This window comes from Dromiciops gliroides, chromosome 2, assembly GCF_019393635.1.
Source record: "Dromiciops gliroides isolate mDroGli1 chromosome 2, mDroGli1.pri, whole genome shotgun sequence".
Taxonomy (NCBI): Eukaryota; Metazoa; Chordata; class Mammalia; order Microbiotheria; family Microbiotheriidae; genus Dromiciops; species Dromiciops gliroides.
Window position 1 is genome coordinate 172315513 of NC_057862.1, and position 22623 is coordinate 172338135.

Here is a 22623-nt window from a genome sequence, read left to right on the forward strand (position 1 = left end):
ATAGCCATGAAATAGTACAAGTGAGATGGGTAAGAGAGAAGTAATAGAAAAAAAAAATGTTCCCTGTACAATTCAGAAAAAAAAAATATGGCAAAGATGAGAGAGCTGAGTTGATAGATTGCCCAAGTATAAATATTTTTAATTTTAATTTAAAATTTTTAAGGGGGGGGGCAATGAGGGTTAAGTGACTTGCCCAGGGTCACACAGCTAGTAAGTGTCAAGTGTCTGAGGCCGAATTTGAACTCAGGTCCTCCTGAATCCAGGGCCGGTGCTTTATCCACTGCGCCACCTAGTGGCCCCCAAGTATAAATATTTTTAATGAAAGCCCTCTGATACATGCCATATTAAAATACACTATGTAGAACTGGCTTCTTATAACGTTAGAACTCTGAGTTTTGAGATCATCTTGTCCAACTCCTTAATTTTCACAGGAGGAAACTGAGGCCCTAAGAGAGGAAGCTAATTGCCCAAGGACACAAAGCAAATTATACTAGATCATAAATTGAAAACTAGAATAAACCTTAAGGGACCATCTTGTTCAATCCCTTCTTCACCCTATTTTTAAAAAAACAGATATAGTAAATGAGGCCCTGAGAGATTAGGTATCTCAAAAATGTAGTAAGATATAGAATCAGGATTTGAACCCAGGTCTTCTGATACCATATTCTGTGCGTTTTTTGGGTAGAAATTAATTAATTAAATGGATGTTAATTTTTTTCTCCTTACACAGCATGAAGATAGTACTAGCTGAGGTTGGAGGACCTGCTGGGAATGTTGGAGAGGGGAAGCATCCATTGGGCAGGGATTGAACCACATATCCCCTAAAGCCCTTGAGATGACAATTCATCAAATAAAAAAGTTTACTTTGGAGGATGTTATTAAAGCTCAATTAACTTTAAAAATCAAGCAGCCACCATACCCCAGGGCCCCTTCTCTGCTCTCTTGATAGCTCTCAATGGTATGGATGGGTACACAGGAAAAATTCCAAAGACCCCACTTTGCCCAAACTATCTCTGCCAGTTTGGACTGCCAGCTACTATAAAAACACCTGGATTTCCTCCCTTGCTGAGAGCCTGAAGTGAAGGTATAAGATCATTCCAATTCCCAGGGAACTCCAACCTCTTGGCCAGAATACAGTAAGATTGCTCCTTAGAACAATCACACACAGAAATGTGAGTTTGGGGGGATGTAAAGGCAGAAAAATACTGGAATGAATTTGTTGGAGCCTGGATGAAAGGTCCAATAACCTCCAAAAGCTTTTTGCTAAAAGGAAGATGGAGATGGAAATAAATAGGGGGAAAAAAAAGAAAATAAATAGTAAAGTATTTTAGAAATACTTGGTGGGGGGAGGGGCTCAGAAATCAGGATGATTATTTGGTCCTATTTCAAGGATAGAGATTTAGGGAGGCTTGAAGTGGAGGTCAAAGATCAGCTTATGGAAGCTGACCAGGAAAAAGAGAAAACTAGACCAGAGATGTCTGCAATTAGAAGATCAGGGAAACAATACTGTGCAGGATAAAAGGAGACTGCTTGAATACAGTGCAGTCCTAAATCTGAATATAATGTACAGGCAAAGAGAATCTTGCTTATGCAAATACGGAGACGCCTTAAGGAGAGAACTTTATCTGACCTAAGAGTATGGGGGGGGGGGGCGGGAAGGAACAAGAAGGGGAAAAACACCAAATAAATAAATATATTAAGATATATCTTGTGTATATGATATACATCTTATAGATGATATATAGTAAATACATTATCTTATATTAAAAATGTAAAATAAATATGTTTAACTACAAGAAAATATTTGAATATAAAATAATATTTATTTAACCCTATTAAAATATTTTAATATATCTTAAGTATATAATAAATAAATATGCTTGATGAATTCTGGGATTGTAGAAAATAAATGTCTTTAATTTTTATTTTTAAATATATTAAAGTTTTTTGATAGTTTAAAATATAAAATTAATAAAATGAAGAATAAGTCTCTGAAAATCCTGCTTAAAATGTTAAATGTAGTTAAGTCAAATCAAGTCAGTTTGTCTTATATATAATTTGTCTAACTACATATCTACTTATCTATAAAGATTTGTGTCTGAGCTCGTTAGAATCACAGAAAATTAGAGCTAAAGAGGACCTTGAGATCATCTAGGCCTCTCTCCTCATTTGACAAATAAGGAAACTGAGGCCCAGGAAAAAAAGTAACTTGCCCTGGATTATACTGGTAATTAGTAAGAGAGCCAGGAGTTAAACTGAGACCCTCTTACTTCAAGGCTAGTGCACTTTATGCACTGTTGAAACAATTCTGTGCACCTTAACTGGCTGCAGATGAGTGGTGTTGAAGACATTATGAAAGTTCCCAGGTACTTTTATGAAAGCACTAGGAGGAAAGTGCTGGCCACTATGCTAAGTTCTTTACCAATACTGTCTCATTTGATCTACTCAACAACCCTGGGAGGTAGGTGCCATTGTTATTATCACCATTTTACAGTTGAGGAAACTGAGACAGAGAGGCTAAGTAAATTCCACAGGGTCCATAGCTAGCAAGGATCGGAGGTTAGATTTGAACTTGACTCTTCTTGACTCTGAGGCCCAGTCCTCTATCCATTTCCCCATCTAGCTGAGAAATCAAAGGCCACAGTCCCAAGATCAAGGTCTTTGATCTCAGCCCTTAAAGAGTGGCTGAGACCCTAGAAATTCATCCAGCAGCAGTTTTGTGTTGGGGGGAAGCCCAGAATTGTTCATGACAATTCCCTAAAATTGCTTGCCCTTGGAGTCTGAGAAGGGGTCTGGGAAATCCTATGTCCTCCCTCAGTCAGTGGCTCCCTCTGGCTATAGCAAAAATCAGCCCACTGCTCTGGCCTAATCTAGGTTTATGTTGTCCCGTGAGCCTGATGGATGAACAAAAATGACCTCGAAAGGTCAGTTATACATCTACTGAGATAGGTTCTTCCAGCCTCACCTTCCTCAAAGGGGGTTATCAGATTTATAAAGCCCTTTGAAAAGGCGAAGCATTATGTAAATACAAGATGTTCTGACGATGATTAAATTATGCTAGGGCACCAGAACTAAGACCTTCACCACTATGGATGGAAGCAGGAAAAAAAAGGCATCTCTATGCTGTTTTTTGATACAATGAGATAAAAACTAGAAAAATCTTCCCCGTTATCCGGATACTTACAAACACCTCAATGAACAAATGTTAGTCAGGAAAACCCTTTGATAGCCATGAGGAAGTAGCCCATCACAGGCAATCATATGCTTGATAGGCTACATCCTATTTCTCTCCTATGTACAAACCACTAAGTATAAAGTATATAAAGATACTACTAAAACTGATAATTAAATGCATTATAACATTTATACAAAAACAGAAATTTTAAAATGATGAGATAAAGATGAAATAATGTGTGGTCTTAGAGTCTTAGGAAAAAGTCAATCAAGAACCTCAGTATTTTGTCCATGAATCTAAACATCTGGTATCATATAGACATGGACCTGCCATCTATTAGAGAGTTGGACTGGGTACCAAACCTTCCTGGAAAGGGTGTCTTTTCAGCACTTGTGACCCCAGCATCAAGGTTGAAGACTGAATCAGTGCTGACTCATAGGAGAGAGGCTAGCTGCCTAGTGAGCTATCATTTCCTGTAATTCATTCATCTGACACTGCATAAAGTGATTTCTCTTCAAATTACAACCCCCCATCCCCCCCCCCCCCCGGGCTCTACCACATTCTTCCCAACAGAACCAATGCTTCCTGTCGGTCACGGCACAAAGTCATCTTTATTCTTATTATCATTCTCTCTCTCTCTCTCTCTCTCTCTCTCTCCCTCCTTTCTCTCTCTGTGTGTCTTTCTTTCTTTGTCGTTTTCTCAAACCATAAGACATTTAAGCAAAACAGTTCAGTATATCCATCACTGGCTGGAATGGTGGTGATGGAAAATTTCAAAGAAACATGTTAGGAGAGGGGGATTGGTTCACCCTTGGGAATGTATGAAGGCATCCTACAATTAACAATGAGCCCTGGACAATGGGCCTTTTTAATATCAACAAAAATAACAGTAGTTAATATTCATATGGGGCATTTAGGTGGCACTGTGGATAGAGTGCCAGGCCTGAAGTCAGGAAGACTCATCTTCCTGTGTTAAAATCTGGCCTCAGACACTTCATAGCTGTGTGACCCTGGGCAAGTCACTTAACCCTGTTTGCCTCAGTTTCCCCATCTGTAAAATTAACTAGGGAAGGAAATGAGAAACCACCCCAGTATACTTGCCAAGAAAATACAAATGGGGTCATGAAGAGTTGGACACAACTGAAATAAATGAACAACAAACATTTATATGGTGTTTGGAAAAATGCTTTATATATGTGATCTCATTTGATCCTCACAATACCTCTGTGAGGGTAGGTGCTATTATTATTTCCATTTTAGAGGAAAGCTGATACTGATTAAGTGACTTTTGAGTATTAAGGACAAAACATTCTTTCTACCCTCATAGCAGATTCTGCCTATGCCTTGCTATGTCTCCATAAACATTAGTCAGGAGAGTTCTGTGGTAGCAGTGATGAAGCAACCCAGCAATGGAAGTCCCATGAATTATAGGCTACATCCTATTTCTCCCTTGTGTGCTTGTGTTTCATAAAGGAAAAAAAACACCAGTAAGCATGGAAAGTGGAAAAATCTAAACCCAAGAGCATCCCTTGTATACATTCCCTGCCAGGGAAAGAACTGAGCTCTCTAACCAAAAGCTGCCACTCTTAGGCATCTAGGACTCACTTGTAGAATGCCCTCAAGACACAGGGTCACTATTTATTATTAATGATATGTTATTATCCTACACATACTCTTTGGTCCAGCCAGACTGGCCACATCTTGCTATTCTTCACAGGATACATAATAATCTCCTATCTTCATCCCATGCCTGGAACACACTCCTGACTCAATCCTGCCACTTCGTTTCCTTCAAAACTCAGCTCAAATGCCCACTGCCTACATGAGGGCCTTCCTTATCCCCTCCAGCTGCTAGTGTCCTACAAAATTACTTGGTATGTATTTTATAACATTTAAACAAGTACATGTTTCTGCCAATAGAATATAAGCTCTTTGAGGGCAGGTACTTTCATTTTTGTCTTTGTATTTCTAGCATCTAGCAAAGTGCCTAGCATAAATTATGTGTTTAGTAAGTGCCTGTTGATTAATTAATACTTATTTAACAATTATTACAGATTCATAATAGTTGGACCCAAACACCAATAGGAAAAAGTATTGAGTCCATTCTTGAGGACTGAGAGTTCTGTCTGCAGCAGATAATTAACAGAGTAGGGTTTTTGTTATTGTTTCTTTTTTTTTAAACTAGACCTGTGATTTCACTGATAAAAGACAGTAGTTCTGAAATTATTTAGTCTTAGTACCCATATATACTCTTAAAAATATTAAGGACCTGGGGGCAGCTAGGTGAGCAAATATTTTTAAGCAAGCAAGGCCTTGCAGCACCCCTCAGATTATATCATGCAAGTTGCTGTCTACTTCACTGATGCACAGAAATGACTGGTCAATAATAAAGGTAGAGGGGCAGCTAGGTGGAGTAGTGGATAGAGCACCGGCCCTGGAGTCAGGAGGATCTGAGTTCAAATCCGGCCTCAGACACTTAACACTATCTGTGTGACCCTGGACAAGTCACCTGACCCTCATTGCCCTTCCCCCAAAAAATATATTAAGGACCTTCCCCTCCCTGAAAGCTTTTGTTTAAGTGGGTTATAGCTACCAATATTTATCATATTAGAAATTGAATTGTCTTAGTATTATTTTATTATGAAAACAGTTTTGATTTCATAACCCCCATGAAAGGGTCTTGGGGATCCCCAGCCAGACCACACACTAAAAACCACTGGTATAGGGGAACTCTTAGTGAAGAAACCTTTAAAGCTTACCATGCAACTTTTATTCTTAGTTGCCCAAAGCAATGAAAGGTTAAGTGATTTGTCCAAGGTCACACTGCTAGAAGTTCTCAGAGGCAGCCTCACAAAACAGCAGTCAGTGGTCTACAAATGTTTTAGTTCAAACATTCTAATCATTAAAAATTTTTTGAGTATGCCATCCTAATTTACAGGTATTTACTTATTTATAAAACACATATGTATACTATTGTAACTAAGGAATTAAACACATTATAAAGCTTACACACAAAAAAAGAATTAAAAACCATGAGATAAAGAAGAAATAATATTTAGTCCTAGAGTGTTAGTTAGGAAGCCACTGGATTTTATTGAGGTGGAATAATGTCACAGTAAGATATATACTTAAAAAAAAAAATCACTGTAGCAGCTATATGGAAGGTATGGAGAGAATTGAGGCCTCACCTTCTAGTTTCTTCTGAAGTCTTTTTAACTAGTCAACTCCAGCTACCATAAATAACAACTCACATTTATATAGTTGGTCTTTGGGGGAAAGAGGGATAAGGGGCGACTGGACCTGTGCTTTTACCAGTATAAGGAACTCCCAGTAAGGAAATTCCTTCTACCAGCACAGATGAGGACCAGCTTTGCAATTTGTAGCCTTAGAGGGTTAACCTGAGGTACCAATAGGTTAAGTGACTTATCCAGGGTCAGCCAGTCAGTGAATGTTTACAAGGTGATTTCCCCAAAACCACAACCACAACATCATCATCGTCATCATCATATCCATGACATAAATATGTTTTATCATTAATAATAAATTTATTGATATGTAAATTTATATGTAATACTAATAACAAAACAAAATTATTAATGAGACTCATATAATGCTTTAAAGTTTACAGAGATACATTATCTTATTTTCTATGTAGATATACATTATTCACATTTTACAGAAAAATAATGTTCAGGAAAATTAAGCAACTTGTCCATGGAGACACAACTAAAAAATGTAATCACTGTGACTTGAACCCAGGTCTCCGGACTCCTGAGTCCAGCACTGTTTCCACCATGCCACCCTGAATGCTATCAATAACAACTGCAATCCACTTGGCATCAGCGTATCTGCTCCCGTTCTTACCACTGCTTTCCTATTACCTACCCACAAATTCCTTGTATCCCCCAGGCCAGTTACCACCTACAAATGTTGTGAGAAGCACCTTGCTGTCACTAATGCTCTCCAGCCACTGTTAAAGATGTGGCTTTTACAACCACTAGTTGTGAGTAGCAACAATGCTCCCACTCTATTACATATGCCAGGAGGCACTTCCATGCACCGTCAGTGTTTTAATCCCCATTCTTTGAACTCCTATTCAATAATTTAATTCGACAAATATTGATTAGGCATTTGCTATGTATGTGCGATGCACTATGCCAGGTGGTAAGGGAGATACACAAAGACATTAAGACGTCTCTGTTTGTACCTCTCTTACTGCACTGTCTTACCTGCCCCCCACCAGATGACAAAGCCCATGGGGAACAGGAATGCTATCCCCCATAGCCATGAGGTTGCTTTTGCCTCCAATAACACAACTATAGCTCACCCAGGATGAGAAGACCCACCTGGAGGGCAGTGTAAAGGCATAAGGCTATAGGAAGCATCAGTAACCCTTTTCCTCTGATCATGTATTCTGCTAATGTGTTGATCCTACTTCAAACTTGAATGAATTCTGGTGATGATTTCAGACCAGGACCTTGAAATCGACTCAGCTTTGTTGACAACTGATAAGCCTCCTTCACCCATCAGGACCCTGGTTGATCTAGCTGGATCTTACCCTCACTCTTGCATCCTTAATAACCTGACAGTACCCCCAGGCCAATCAGGTTCCTGGCCTAGCAAGAGGGACAGGGCAATATCATATACATTGTAGGAGCTGAGCAAGTATTTGATGAATCAATGTCAATTTATTGTTTCTTTTCCATTTCTAAAGCTATAACTTGCTGTAATTTAAAGGATTTCCCCAGTGTAGTATTTAAAAAAAATAAACAAAGGCCTATTTAACTGACAAATTCAGTGACCATATTTTTAATTGTATTTTTTCAATTAACAAAAATTGATTTTTCTCTCCCTCACATTCTGCCTTCCCTTGGGGGTTAAAAAAAAGGAAAAACAAACCCCCTGTAACAAATATACTTAGTCAAGCAAAACAAATTCCAGCATTGGCCAGATCCAAAAAATAGATGTCTCATGCACTATGAGTCAATCACCTCTGTTAGGAGGTGGGTAGCATACTTCCTGATCAGGCCTCTGGAGCAAGAGTCAGTCATTGTGTTGATCAGAGTTCTTAAGAGTGACCACATTTTCCAAATCCCAAAGCACTAAGCCTGGTCAAACAAAGGATTTTGTTGTTGTTGATATTGTGGCAAAACCTCCTAAAAGTATATTTTCCCGAATTGAGATTGAGCCAGAAAACCTTAATTATCTTTGCATCTTTTTTTCTAAAGCACTTAGCACCAAGATTTGCCACTGGTAGGCATTTAACAAATATTTGTTGAATTGATGTACCCAATATAACACATATAATCAAATTAATAAATTGCTCTTTTGCCCCAAACCAAAAGACAACAAAAGGGAAATACTAGCTATCTCTTGCCACCTCCCTTTAAGTACTTTCTCCTTTTCCAACCTTGCCAAGACAACAAATCCCAAAGCAACAACATATGCAGGGCCAAAGTCAGTCTTATGAGTTGGTTCTGGGTTCCAGCCAAATATAGCTGGCCAGCTGTCACAGATACTGATCATTTTGTGAACTGAGATTCATTTCTTTGAATTAATATTTTCCTTTGTTAAATGGGAAGTTAGCATCATTAGGCCATTTCTCAGTTGAGGCATCAAGGTAACTGATCGATTTTTCCCCAGTACAGAAAAGACAACAACAACAAAAAGCCATGAGAAGCAGCTGCCCTCAAGGAGCTTACCATCTGCTAGGAAAGATAAAACTGTAAACAGATCAATATGACACAGATTATAATATAATAAGTGATTAAAAAGAGGACAAAGTGCTATAAGATTAGATAAGGAAAACAATCAGGCCAACTTGAGGAGTAAAGTGCAGGGAAAACTTTCCTGATAGCTCATTAGAAAGGGTTTGAAAAGGTCAGGGGAAGATGAGGACCCTGTATGCTTTCAGAAACCGTGGAGAGGAAGAATACCATAGAAGAGAAATTCTTAACCTTTTTGGTGTCATTGGACCTGGACCCCTTTGGTGGCCCCCTGAAGCCTATGGACTACTTCTCAGAGTAATATTTTTAAATACATAAAATAAAATATGTAGTGTTACTAAGGAAACCAAAGGTCAGTGAAAACAAATAAATACATATTTTATATATATATATATATATTTCCCCTATCCAAGATCATGGGAATCCCTTAAATCTATCTATGGCCTACTTAAGGAGGGGGGATCCATGGACTCTGGATTAAGAATATGGGCCATAGGAGAAGACCAGTAAGACAAACTTGACTTATTTCACAATCTGGTTTAGGGCTGACCCTATCTCAGCATTGTTTTTGTAATAGATGGGTTCCACAAAAGTTATGGATAAACTGAATTTTTCTTAACTCTATATTTTTAAAAAAAAATTTTTTTTGGCATGGCAATGGGGGTTAGGTGACTTGCCCAGGGTCACACAGCTAGTAAGTGTCAAGTGTGTCTGAGAACAGCTTTGAACTCAGATACTCCTGAATCCAGGGCCAGTGCTTTATCCACTGCGCCACCTAGCTGCCCCTAACCCTAATTATATTTTAAAGGAATTATAGAAGTTTGGTATTTAAAGGAACTGTAAAATATTATTTGTTATGTGGGAGGGATGCAGTGGGGCTTTTAGGTGATGTAAATACAAAGGATCTCAATAAAACTTACTTTAAAGATAAACTATAAACTGAAGAATCCAGGGGTAAAGTGAATAAGCACCTACCCTGCTCCCTGGATTTCTGTATATTGGGTTTTCTTCAAGCAAAACACCTACACACTAGAATTATCAGCCCTTTCAGTAAAAATGTCAGTGACTCATAAGAGAACAAGATTGAATTTAAATGATCCAGGCGAGAGAGAGAGAGAGAGAGAGAGAGAGAGAGAGAGAGAGAGAGAGAGAGAGAGAGAGACAAAGCAAGATGCGACTAGTCCTCTGTAAACTGAACACAAACTCCAGAGGATACAAGGAGCTAAAAACTCTGAACAATGGCTCTGGAGAGAAAATACACACATACACATACACACACACACACACACACACACACACACACACACACACACACACACACACCACAACACACACATACACACACACCACACCACTCCACACCACAAATGACATGGCTCATACAAGTTTCTACCTGTTCACCCAAATTCGAGTCAGAAAACGTGTTGGAGCCAAAATGTCCTGAAAATGAAGTATGAATTAAAGTGCAAATGATGTGGTAAACTAATGAGAAGATGGTCTTTGTATAAGATGACCCTCTCATTTGAAAAGCGCTTCCTATTAGGGAAAAGACAAATTCATTTCTAGGGAGACCTCAGGGGCTCAGGGTTAGCTTTGTAAGAATATAAGCCTTACCCCCTCTAAAAAAAAAGAATATAAGCCTTAAGAAGCAGTTGCAATCTCCGCGCCCCCCCCCCCTTAAGGACACAATATGTACTATAACAGAAGTGAACATAGATTTATCTGCTCCTTTCTCTGTGAAGGACAGAAGGTCCTTCAAGGTTAGCTATTGAATACAGAAATTAATTTTTTCTCTCTCCATCTCTCTCTTCCCCACCCCCCCCCTCTCTCTCATGCACTCATAAATTTCAAGACATATCAGAACACCTCTTCACCCTACCGCCCCCCATGGGCTTTCTAAGCAACTGTGTGAATCTAGATAATTAGCTTGAAACTCTAAGGTATGAATGGGATGCCAAGAGATTCATGCCCATCTTTGGAACATTGCCTTAGTGGGCCAAATGACCCACTGGGGTTGCCATATGGGCCAAGGCTGACATTCTGTTCGGGATAATAGGGCTCTGGTACCATGCCTGGTCGGCTCCCTATGCTGAGATGACAGAAGTGGTGTGTGTGTTCGTACCAACTCTGCCAGATTGACTGATGCAGTCTCTAAGTGAACCCTTAGCCCATCTCACTCCTCATATAGGAATACCTTCCTCCTGGGGATTTAAATTGCTTTCAATACACTCTTGCAATATCTGGAAAATGCAAAATAGGATAATGATATTATTCTCAAGTAATAAAAGGAGACAGACAGTGAAGACAACAGTTTAGTGACTTGTCTTTTTAGGTGTGGACTCAAGAGCATGGGATCATAATTTTAGAGATGCAAGCTCCTGACCCAGAGTCTAATGTTCTATTACTTATTGTGTATCAGCATTAGAAAAGATTGGGCCCCCACATATGAGTCTCTCCATTCCCCTCAATTGTTAATGAGTTCTTCTCCTTCAAATTACCTCGTATTTGTCTTTCTGTGTATACAACTCCCCTCAAGATGGTAAATTCCTCCCAGACTGGATTATTTCATCTTTGTCTCTGTGTCCCCAATGACTAACAGTATGCACTGGTCAGAGAATGCTTGTTGAACTCAAATGCTTTGAATAATAGGTACAGTTCATTCACCAACATGTGACTCTTCAAGAGAAAGCTAAATGTTAAGCCATATCTTTTGGTGCCACTGAAAGTCTAGAATTACTTGGCACTATGTAAAGTATGTCAAGAGAACATACTCCCAACTGGAAATCAAGAATCCAGGGTTTAAGTTTCAGTGAGGCCAATTCCTATTACTACTACCACTAGCCACTAGCTAGTGTTTATATGGTGCTTTAAGGCTTGCAAAAGCGCTTTTCATTTATTATCTCATTTAATATTCAGAACAACCCTCTGATATGGAGTTTATTATTACTTCCATTTTACAGATAAGAAAACAGAGACTAAGAGAGATCAAGTGCTTTGCCCTGTGCCACTCAACTAATAATTGGCTAAGGCAGGATTTGAATAATTGGAAATGTGGCCTCAGATAAAAATGGCTAACTCTATTTTCATAGCCCATAAAATGGGTATGTCAAAGGCCATGGGGGAAAAAATCATGTAAAAGAAATCCAAAATATATAAAGAATTGTTTTAAGTTGCCCATAACAACTTATAATAATTAACACTGCCCTTTCAAAAGGAAAACTCACTGGATAATCATTAATAGCTAATTGTTCTTTTGTTTGACATGATGCCCGCAGCAGCCATGTGTTCAATGACGAATTCAATGGACCCAGAATAAGGAAGACCTGAGTTTAACACTAGTTGTATGACCATGGACAAGTAACTTAACCACTGTTTTCCTCAGTTTCCTCACTGTAACATGGGAATAATAACATCCATTTTCCAAGGTTGCAGTGAGGATGAAATGAATATTATTAACTCTGTTGAAGTAGGAGGTGAAGAATCATCTTGGGTTCAGCACAAGTTGCAGGTTAAAAATGGAGCCTTGACCAAGAATGTGGGAGACTGAATTCTATGACCAGAAAAAGTAATACATAGCAAGGGTGAGCCTGAGAGCATGTGCTCCCCAAACTGAGTAATGAGGTCAAGGGTCACAGGGTTTCTTGAGTTGCCCTTTAGATGGGAGGGAGGGATGAGACAATGGAGTCCAGCTGGATTTTACTGTTCTTCCTGGGAGAGCTTGGTCTGGGCAACAGGGAGGCCTGTAAGGCAAAAAAGCATTCCAATAGGGAGGTCTTTAGTCCCCATGGCACCATATGGGTACCCTAGATGTTGGTGGGAAAAGCACTTATCCTGGTTTCACAAACTCATATCATACATCTTTCTCTGTATTTCTTCTCAACTCACCCTGTAAGTCTCCTAAGGCAACATTAATCTTATTCCAAATACATCAAAAACATATAAAACAAAAACAATTTTAGAAGCTCAGCAGCCTGCCCAAGATGCAAAACTCCACACCAAATGTATAATCACTTTCAATTCAAACCTCTAATTATTTTGAAGTGCCAGAGCTCCCCCTAAAAGCAGAAGTACCTGTTCTCCATCTTAGTTTTCTAAGTCACAGGGAATATAGCTACGGACATAGATTCTCATCTCCAGGGCCAAAATCCAAAGGGGTTTTACACTCAAATTTTACTTCATAAGTTTCCTCTGGAGAGACGTAGGTGGCATAGTGCTGGGCTGGGACTCAGGAAGATTCATCTTTCTGAGTTCAAATCCAGCCTCATACACTTACTAGTGTGTGTGACCTGGACAAGTCACTTAACCCTGTTTGCCTCAGAAATGTGGCTGGAATAGCACGGATATTTGGGCTGGTTTTCATTGTGTAGTGAATGATGATGCTCATTTTTTTTTTTAGTTTTTAGAAGACCAAGTCTAGGGGCAGCTAGGTGGCGCAGTGGATAGAGCACCGGCCCTGGAGTCAGGAGTACCTGAGTTCAAATCTGGCCTCAGACACTTAACACTTACTAGCTGTGTGACTCTGGGCAAGTCACTTAACTCCAATTGCCTCACAAAAAAAAGAAGAAAAAAAAAGACCAAGTCTCCCCATCTCACCAAGCCTGAAACTATAGGAGGTAATTATTGGCTTCCTTCAAGTCTTGGCTAAAGCCCACCTTATATGCCTTTCTACAGCCTCCTTAGTTCTAGGGTCAATGCTCTGTTATCTCCAGTTTATTCCTGTTTGTCCATAGTTGTTTACATGTTTTCCCCCATCAGAAAGTATCCATCTTGGGGGCAGCTAGGTGGCACAGTAGATAAAGCACCAGCCCTGGATTCAGGAGGACCTGAGTTCAAATCCAGACTCAGACACTTGACACTTACTAGCTGTGTGACCCTGGGAAAGTCAATTAACCCTCACAGTCCTACCAAAAAAAAAAGAAAGAAAGTATCCATCTTGAGAGCAGGGACTGTCTTTTGCCTTTCTTTGGATCTCCAGAGCTTACTTATCACAATGTCTGGCATATACAGTAGACACTTAATGAATGTTTATTGACTGACGACTCATGGCCCCAACCCTACTCTGAAGAGCATGGAAGAGTATTTGAGCTTTATCTTGAAGGAAGCTAGGGATGAGAAGGGGTAGATATGAGGAGAGGGTCAATTCTAGCCATAGAAGACAGTCTTCTATGAGCAACAGCAAGTTGCCTTTTTGAGCTAGAAAAAAGTATTTAAAGGCAAGTAATAGACTAAAGCCTAAAAAACAAACAAACAAAAAACAAGCAAAAAAACAACAACAACCAGGAAACCACTGGAGCCTTTTTCCCAGGGATGCAAAGCTAATAAACTGGGATTCAAACCCAAGTCTCAAATCTAGGTTGAGTCCTTTTTCTACTAAATACACTGCACCCTAGTACTGAACTCCTGGGATGAGAATACGGTCTTTAAAAACTCTTCACAACCTGGCCCCCTCCCATCCTTCCAATCTCTTTACACCTTAAATCACACTATGTACTCTCAGTCCAGTGACACTGGCTTCCTTGCTTTTTTGTTTGTTTTTTGTTTTGTTTTGTTTTGCAGGGCAATGAGGGTTAAGTGACTTGCCTAGGGTCACACAGTTAGTAAGTGTCAAGTGTCTGAAGCCAAATTTGAACTCAGGCCCTCCTGAATCCAGGGCCGGTACTTTAGCCACTGCACCACCTAGCTGCCCACACTTTGAAGTTTTTGGTCCATAGTTATTCTTTCTGTTTACATTGTTGTAATTATTGTGAATATTGATTTCTTGGCTCTGCTCATTTCACTCTGCATCAGTTCAAATAGATTTTTTTATGCTTTTCTGTACTGATCACATGCATTATTTCTTACAGCACAGTTAATATTCATGGACATGATTCACTTAGTCATTCTCCAATTGATGGGCATCTACTTTGTTTCCATTTTTTTTGCTATTGCAAAAAGTGCTGCTATAAATATTTTGGTATATATGGGTCAGGGAAGGTGGTAGATGTGGCCACCTCTCTGGATTTGGGTTTCAGTGGATTTGAGGCACCAAAAGAGATCTTTAAGACACCCATCCCCAGGCAGGTAGGTGGCGCAGTGGATAAGGCACCAGCCCTGGATTCAGGAGGACCTGAGTTCATATCTGGCCTCAGACACTTGTCACTTACTAGCTGTGTGACCCTGGGCAAGTCACTTAACCCTCATTGCCGCCACCCACCCCCCAAAAGAAACCCATCCCCGAGAGAAGCAAGTTGTGAAGGATACAGCATGTAGGGTATTGGACAAGGCCTAAGCCCTCAATACTACTTACTTAGTCTGCTTTTAGGAGACATTTAAATCCAGACTCCTGAAGGCTTCCCTGGGTCCCAGCCCTTCTGGTGCTCTCCAAATACACTTTTAAAAGCAGAACAGAAACTGCTAGATGCAGTCATCAAGATGGCTCAGTGGATGGAGCTCTGAGTTCTATCCTAAGTCTAAGATCCTATCCCAGATACTTACTATCTATGTGATAGTCACTTAAACTCTTCTTGCCTCTGAAGAAAAAACTGGAAAACCACTCCAGTACCCTTGTCAAGAAAGACCCATGGGGGGGGGGCGCAGCTAGGTGGCACAGTGGATAAAGCACTGGACCTGGATTCAGGAGGACCTGAATTCAAATCCAGCCTCAGACACTTGACACTAGCTGTGTGACCCTGGGCAAGTCACTTAACCCTCATTGCCCCACCAAAAAAAAAAAAAAAGAAAGAAAGAAAGAAAGACCCATGGATATGGATATGGTCCATGGCGTCACAGAGGGATGGACACGACTGAACAAGATACTTTTTTTGGGGGGGGGGGTGAGGTTAATTGACTTGCCTGGGGTCACACAGCTAATAAGTGTCAAGTGTCTGAGGCTGGATTTGAACTCAGGTCCTTCTGAATCCAGGGCCGGTGTTTTATCCACTGTACCACCTAGCTGCCCTACAAGATCCTATTAAGAGGCACATCTACCAGGAAAAGAAAAAAATGCAAAAGCAAGGAAGGAGCTTAAACTTCCTGCCTCTGAAAGGTTTTTCTCCCTTTTTAAGGGCAAAAGAAAAAGATGATACTCCTAGATATTACTCAATAATTCAATTCCAAAACTTCATCAATCACAGACTATGCACATAACACTGTGCTAAGTCCTAGAGGAGACTAAACCTCAGTGACATTATAGTCTAGCAAAGGCACAGGGCGCATACAATTGGGGTTTTTTTGGCTTGTTTTGGACCAGACTTGTGATCTCAGTGATGAAAGGAACTCCCTGTACTAATAAAGATCTACAACACACGGGTAACTTAATGATCTTATAAAATCATCTACGGCACTGAGCAATTTTTTGACTTGCCCAGAGTCACATATGTGGAGTGTATAACAAGTTGGAGTAGAACCCAAGTCTTTCTGACTGAGGTTCAGCTCATTAGCCATTATACCATGGAGCCTTTTCAGTTAAGTATAATACTAAATAATGCACAATAAGGATATCAGGAAGCTGAAAAATAAAGGTTTGATGAGGCCCTTGGTGGGAAAAAAAAATTCTTTCTCAGCAGCTCTGGCATGAAACCATGATCTTCAACACCTTTTAACTGTTGGTTATTAAATCTAGCCAAATGGATATCATCCCATTTTACAGATGGAAAAAGAAAGCAGAAAGAATTGGAAGGTTCTTCCAGTGCTAATGGTAAATAACAGAGCCAATACATGCTGAGTGAAGCTGCTGGCAGAGTATCCCTGGCTATAAGAATACTCAGAGGACTCTCTTCTTCCACACCCAAGAACTAATGCCCTTCTGTGACCCGAAGGGGAAAAAGGGATATGACATGTTTCATTTTCACTACTTAAGGAAAATATTTCATACTCTTCATTGGAAGGGCAATCACTGAACCTGAAGCTTAAATACTTTGGCCATATAATAAGAAGACAGGATTCAGTGGGAAAGACCCTGATGTTGGGAAAGATTGAAGGCAAAAAATGAAGGGGATGAGATGCATAGACAATGTCATGGAAGCAATGAACATGACCTTGGCCATCCTTTGGGAGACAGTGAAGGGCCTGGTATAATACAGTCCATGGGGTCACAAAGAGTCAGACAAGACTGAACAACAAAACAACAACAACTTTTAAACAATTAGTACCATTTGCACTCATTTAAATAACCAGCCCTGTTGACTTACCCTTCTTATAGACTCAGTTTCCTTATCTATACTATGAAAAGGCTGGGCCCTATCTCTAGGGTCCCTTCAAGCCTCAGTTTCTTTATCTATAAAATGAAGAAGTTGAATCAGAGGGTCTCTAAGATCCCTTCCAGCTTTACAAGTCTAGTATTCTATTATGAAATTTCTTCAGTCTACTCTCCATCCAATTTTTCTCTTCAGACATTCATGGCCTGATAGCACATATTCGCTCTATCCTCCAGAAAAGACACATCTGGCCAGGAAAGTGATGGATTAATTTGACCAATAAGATACACATTTTTGTATACGGCCAATCTGAGAATTGGGGGTATTTGACTATGAAAAAATTAAAGCCAATGAAAGAACTAAAAAATGAAAGAAGGCAAAAGGCAAAGAGAGAAATGGCTCCTCTCTGACCAACATCCCTATTTCTGGTTTTGGATAAGGACACACTCAGTTTTCTAAATCAGTAACCAGGCAGAATTTTCCAACATGGGGTAGCCACCTATGGGAGAAAAAAGTGGAGATTAATCTAATATAAATGACAAAATATACCTAAGGAGACTGTTTTACTTGATATGCTCTGTACATAAATACTTCCCCACCATTAATATCTGTACTAATAGAGGAGAATGAGGGTAAAGATAATTAAAAAGGACAGGCAAATGAATGCTATGATGCAATAGAAGATAGGGAATGTGTCAGAGGCACACGTAGGTTGTGGGAAAGAAAGTCATGAGGCAGGGATGTGTAGACAGAGTATTAGACTTAGAGACAAGAGAACAGGATTGAAATCCAACTTTGCCCCTGCCTCTTTCCTTGAATATACTAACTGTGTAAGCCTGGCAAGTAGTTTCTGAGTCCTACTTTCTTTATCTCTACAATGAGGATTAAAAGCATTTGCAACTACCCACCCTGGTTAATTGCAAGAATTGAAATAAGATGCCATATGTGAAAACATACAAACCTGGAAGCAGTATACACTTGAAAGCATGTAAAACAATACACAAAAAATTTATATCTATAGGGAGAAAAAATAACACATTAAAGGTTGGAAAGGATATTAGAAACTATCTAGTCCAACTGCCTCATCTTACAGATAAAGAAACTTAGGCCCAGAAAGTTAAGTGACTTGCCCAAGGTAACACTGGTACTGAACCTCTGAGATAGAATTTTAACCCAATGTAGAGTTCTTTCTTCCACACTAGTATTGTGGACTGGCTTGGGAAGTCAAGAAGACCTGCATTCAAGTGTCACCTCTTATATCTGCTGGCTTCATAATCTTGGGCAAATCAGTTAACTTTTCAGGGTCCAAGACAGCTGTCAGACTGGAAGTTGCACCTGTATTGATGGAGGGAATAAATTTCCTCACTAAAAGTTCTGTGCATCAACAAAATCCTATGTCTTATCCAACATATATTTACATAAATGTCAGCCATAATATGAGTTCCCCTTTGCTGGAGGTGGTTAAACAGAAGCTAGATTGACCACTCAAAAAAGCTGTTCTAGGGGCAGCTAGGTGGTTCAGTGGATAGAGCACCAGCCCTGGATTCTGGAGTACCTGAGTTCAAATCCGGCCTCAGACACTTAACGCTTACTAGCTGTGTGACCCTGGGCAAGTCACTTAACCCCAATTGCCTCACTAAAATTAATTAATTAATTAATTAATTTTTTAAAAGCTGTTCTAGATTTCCATGGCCTGTAAGTTCCCCTCCAGCTCTTTAAAGACTGTGATTCTAGAAGCCACTGGTTATGTGGGAATGCTGAACTTGGAAAATTAGTTGGGTATGGTCAGTACATCAGGGCAATGGGCTAAATCAGGTTCTAGGCCCTCCTGATGGTAAGGGTGGAGAGAACCTGATAACCATACCATTATCCCAAATTTCAGAGTATTCCCATATATGGCCAAAGTAATTTTGGAAAGCAAGGGGCTTAGGGTTCTAATATTCCATCAGGCTGGAGGGTCACCCCACCCACCCACACCATGTATATGCTGTGTCCTACTCTTCTCAGGGTTCACAGTCCTAAGCTTCCCCCTTCTTTTATCTCTTCTCCTAGCCCCAACAGTGGCTCAAAATTAGCTATCAGAGCTAAGCATACCCAGTAGCCACAGGGAGCCTTTGATTAAAAGGCAGAAGTTCTAACAATTCCCCTTTGTCTTTATATCGCATAAGTGAGTGTCAAGCAGCCCAGTAATTGTCCCTGAAACGTCTGGAAGGGGCAGTCCACTTTTGCCATTAAGAAATCATATATGAAGTTAAATGAACTGGTCTATGACTTGCAGGGATATGATGCCTCACTCTTCCTAATACCCTGTTATTTATCCAGCCTATTTTATAGACGGCTTCTCTTGGAGAGCTAGTCTATCTCAAGACCAGACATAAGAATATTCCAGACAACAAGATCTCTGTTATTGGAGAGCTCAGTTGTTCACACACTGACTGCTCAGTGATCAATCGTGCAATTTAAGATATTTCTGTCAAAATGAAGTAGTACTATGCCATTTAGTACAATCAGTGGACCTGGGTTCAAATCCCAGGTCCTGCTACTTAACTTCCTGTGTGAATTGAAACAAAGCACTGTTTCTTCATCTGCAAAATGAGCTCCTAGATGGCCTTGGAAGTCCTTTCTACGTCTAAATCTATGATCCTAAGAAATGACTTAAAACAAAGTGTGGGATATTATTTTTCTTTCCTATCTCCTGTTCTTCCCCCGTCTTCCGTGCCCAACAAACACCCCTTCCCAAACCCTCATTACTACACTAGATCTACCCACAACAATTTCTGTCATCAATATCAAATTCCTGTCCTCTTAAACCAAGTAACTGGAACAATAATTTTTGCTTCAAAGTGAGTAGGCTGAGAAAGGCATGAAGGACTGAGTTGATTTTGCTGTTTTCATTCACACTTGGGGGCCATCTCTACACCAATGTCAGGGAAATAGAAAACTGAAGCAATTATTTGAATTATTTCAAGGGGTTGGGTAAAAAATAACCAACTACTTTTGCCTCATTTATCCAGATATTTTTCATCAATAAATCCACAAATTCCAACTTTGTATGCTTTAGAGAAAATGGGTAAACTAGCAACAACTTTATTAATAAAAGCCCCGCATTGTTTATGCTCCAAACTCTCTTGGTGATGGGGAAGGAAGAGGAAAAAAAGAGTTTGAATTAACCCTTTTCTGGAGGACCAGAAACATCTGGGATAGAAACAGGTGAAAACATTGGCTCTGAGGGAATTTTTTATTTGGCTCAGTAACTAAATGCTGAATGGGAGTGTTCACACACCAATTTCTACAGCTGAGCTCTTTATAATTTACATCGAAAATAAGCCCCTCACTGAAAAACTAAATCTGCTTCTGAATTTGGGACCATCCAACCATTTCTGCTAATTATAAACTAAAATGGGGATAAGAATAGTGCTACATCTAGTTGTTATGGCAACAAACCTCTGATTTTAAACTATCTCCGTGGCCCTCTTTGAAATCAGTCTCCTTGATGCTAAGGCAAATGTAAATGTATCAGTCAGCCAAATGCTTAGGAGCTGAAAAAATATCTTATGGGCTGAAATGTAAACTCTCATTGGGTTCCAAGGCTTCTAAGCATCCGATCCGCTATAGAAGAAAAAGAGAGGGGAGCCCTGCTGTTGTCCATTAAAATTCTGTTAACCCCTAAACCAGAGTGCTTTGGGGATACCCAGAGGCAGGATACTAATTGACTTGGAAAGAGAAAAATTACAATTCTTGCACTCTATAAAATGAAACTATTTGACTTGTTTTAAAGAATTTGCATTAACACCTCCTGGTCCATGTCAAAGTAAAACAAAAAAAGCCTTCATATTTAAGTGATGAAATCTTCCTACTAAGTATCACAGCTTTGATCTTAATTGGTTTGTGGTTCTGCTAGCTACACTTTAGTTGTTTGTAGGCTTTTAACATTACAGAAAGTGCTTGCCTCCCTCTCCCTAAAACAAGCTGACAGAATGCTTGTAATGTCGAGTGGCTGACTTTTAATGATGCAAACTGCTTTAGGTGGATGATTAGAGACTTTGAGGGCTGAATTCTCTTGTGATCTAAAATTTGCTGAAGTAGAAGGTGGCTTCAGGCAGAAAGGGAGGCCTGTCCAAAAAAGTGAGGATGGTGATAATCGAATCTTGTTTAATTTGGGGTTGCTTATTTCCTCAGATGGCTTTCATGTTGCAATTTGCAAGTGACCTCAACTTGAAGGAAAAACAAGCCAGTATTTGAGGCTTAGATCTGCCACAGAAACAGTTGTATATTCTAAAAGAGAGGTTTTTTTTTTTTTTTAAATGGGCTCCGCTTAAACTGCCAGATTAAGTGAATTGCCCACACACACAGGCTCAACACTAGGACTGAACTCTAAGAATACGTGGAAGGATTAAGCCAATTTTTGTATCAATTGATGCCCCTGGTTCTTCTAGTGTCAAGAAAGGGTGCGTGTGTGTGTGTCCATATCCTTAAATGACTGGATCTTTGGACCTCAAAATGAAGAAATACTGGATCTTTTTTTAGCAATTGAGTTCACAGAAGAACATACCAAATTTCTAACCCAGAACATTCTCAAGGATGTCAACATTTATATTAAAGTAATATAGATTTTTTTAAACCATGGCAAATGTATTGTAGTGAGTTAAATTTCCCCTGGGAAATTAAGGTTAAATCTACAAAGAAGAAAAGACAGATCCAGATGAAATGAGCAGATTTATTCCAGTGCTTGATCAATTTGATTTTATATTGCAAAACCATCAAGATCCAAGTTGGTTATCTGATGAACAGAACACTGGCTACAAATCAAGATTTAGATTATAGCACCATCTGCCTTCTTAACTTATTGTGGGAGAGTCATGTCTGACTCTCTATAACCCCATTTTGGGGTTTTCTTGGCAAAAATACTGGAGTGGTTTGCCATTTCTTTCTCCAGCTAATTTCTCTTATAAAGAAACTAAGGCAAACAGGATTAAGTAACTTTCCCAGGGTCACACAACTAGTAATCATCTGAGATCTGATTTAAACTCACAAAGATGAGTCTTCTTGACTCTTAGTCTGGCACTCTGTCCCCTGTACCACCCAGCTGCCTGTCCTTATTTATTAAAATGGAAATTAGAGGACAGAGTTCGAGACTGAGACAAAGACCTGGGTTCAAATCCTGCCTCTATAAGCTATAGGACCTTGGGCGAGTCTCTTGATTTCTTCAAGCCCCAGTTTTCCCATCCATAAAATGAAGAGGCTGGATTCAATGACATCTAAGATCTATCTCTAAATCTATAATCCAACTTCATAGGTAAAAGTGTTTTGAGTTCATAAAGGAAAGACACTATTATTATAGGTTTAATCCTATTGATCAATTGGTCAATTGTCAAAAGACAGCTGAGCCAATGTAAAAATCTCTATTAGGATATATAACTATTAGAGAAATGAAAATCAAAGCAATTCTGAAGATCTACTTCACTTCCATCACATTAATAAAGCTGGCAGAAAGGGAAAAATGACAAGTGTTGGAGGGGATGTGGGTAAACAGGCACATTTCTGCACT

The 22623-nt window shown here is 39.6% G+C and overlaps 1 protein-coding gene across 9 annotated transcripts in view; it reads right to left on the reverse strand.

Annotated features, from left to right (window-relative positions):
• Positions 1 to 22623, reverse strand: part of SEMA6D (semaphorin 6D) — an 809515-nt gene that overhangs the window by 19541 nt on the left and 767351 nt on the right. The gene's annotated exons all lie outside the window — the stretch shown is intronic.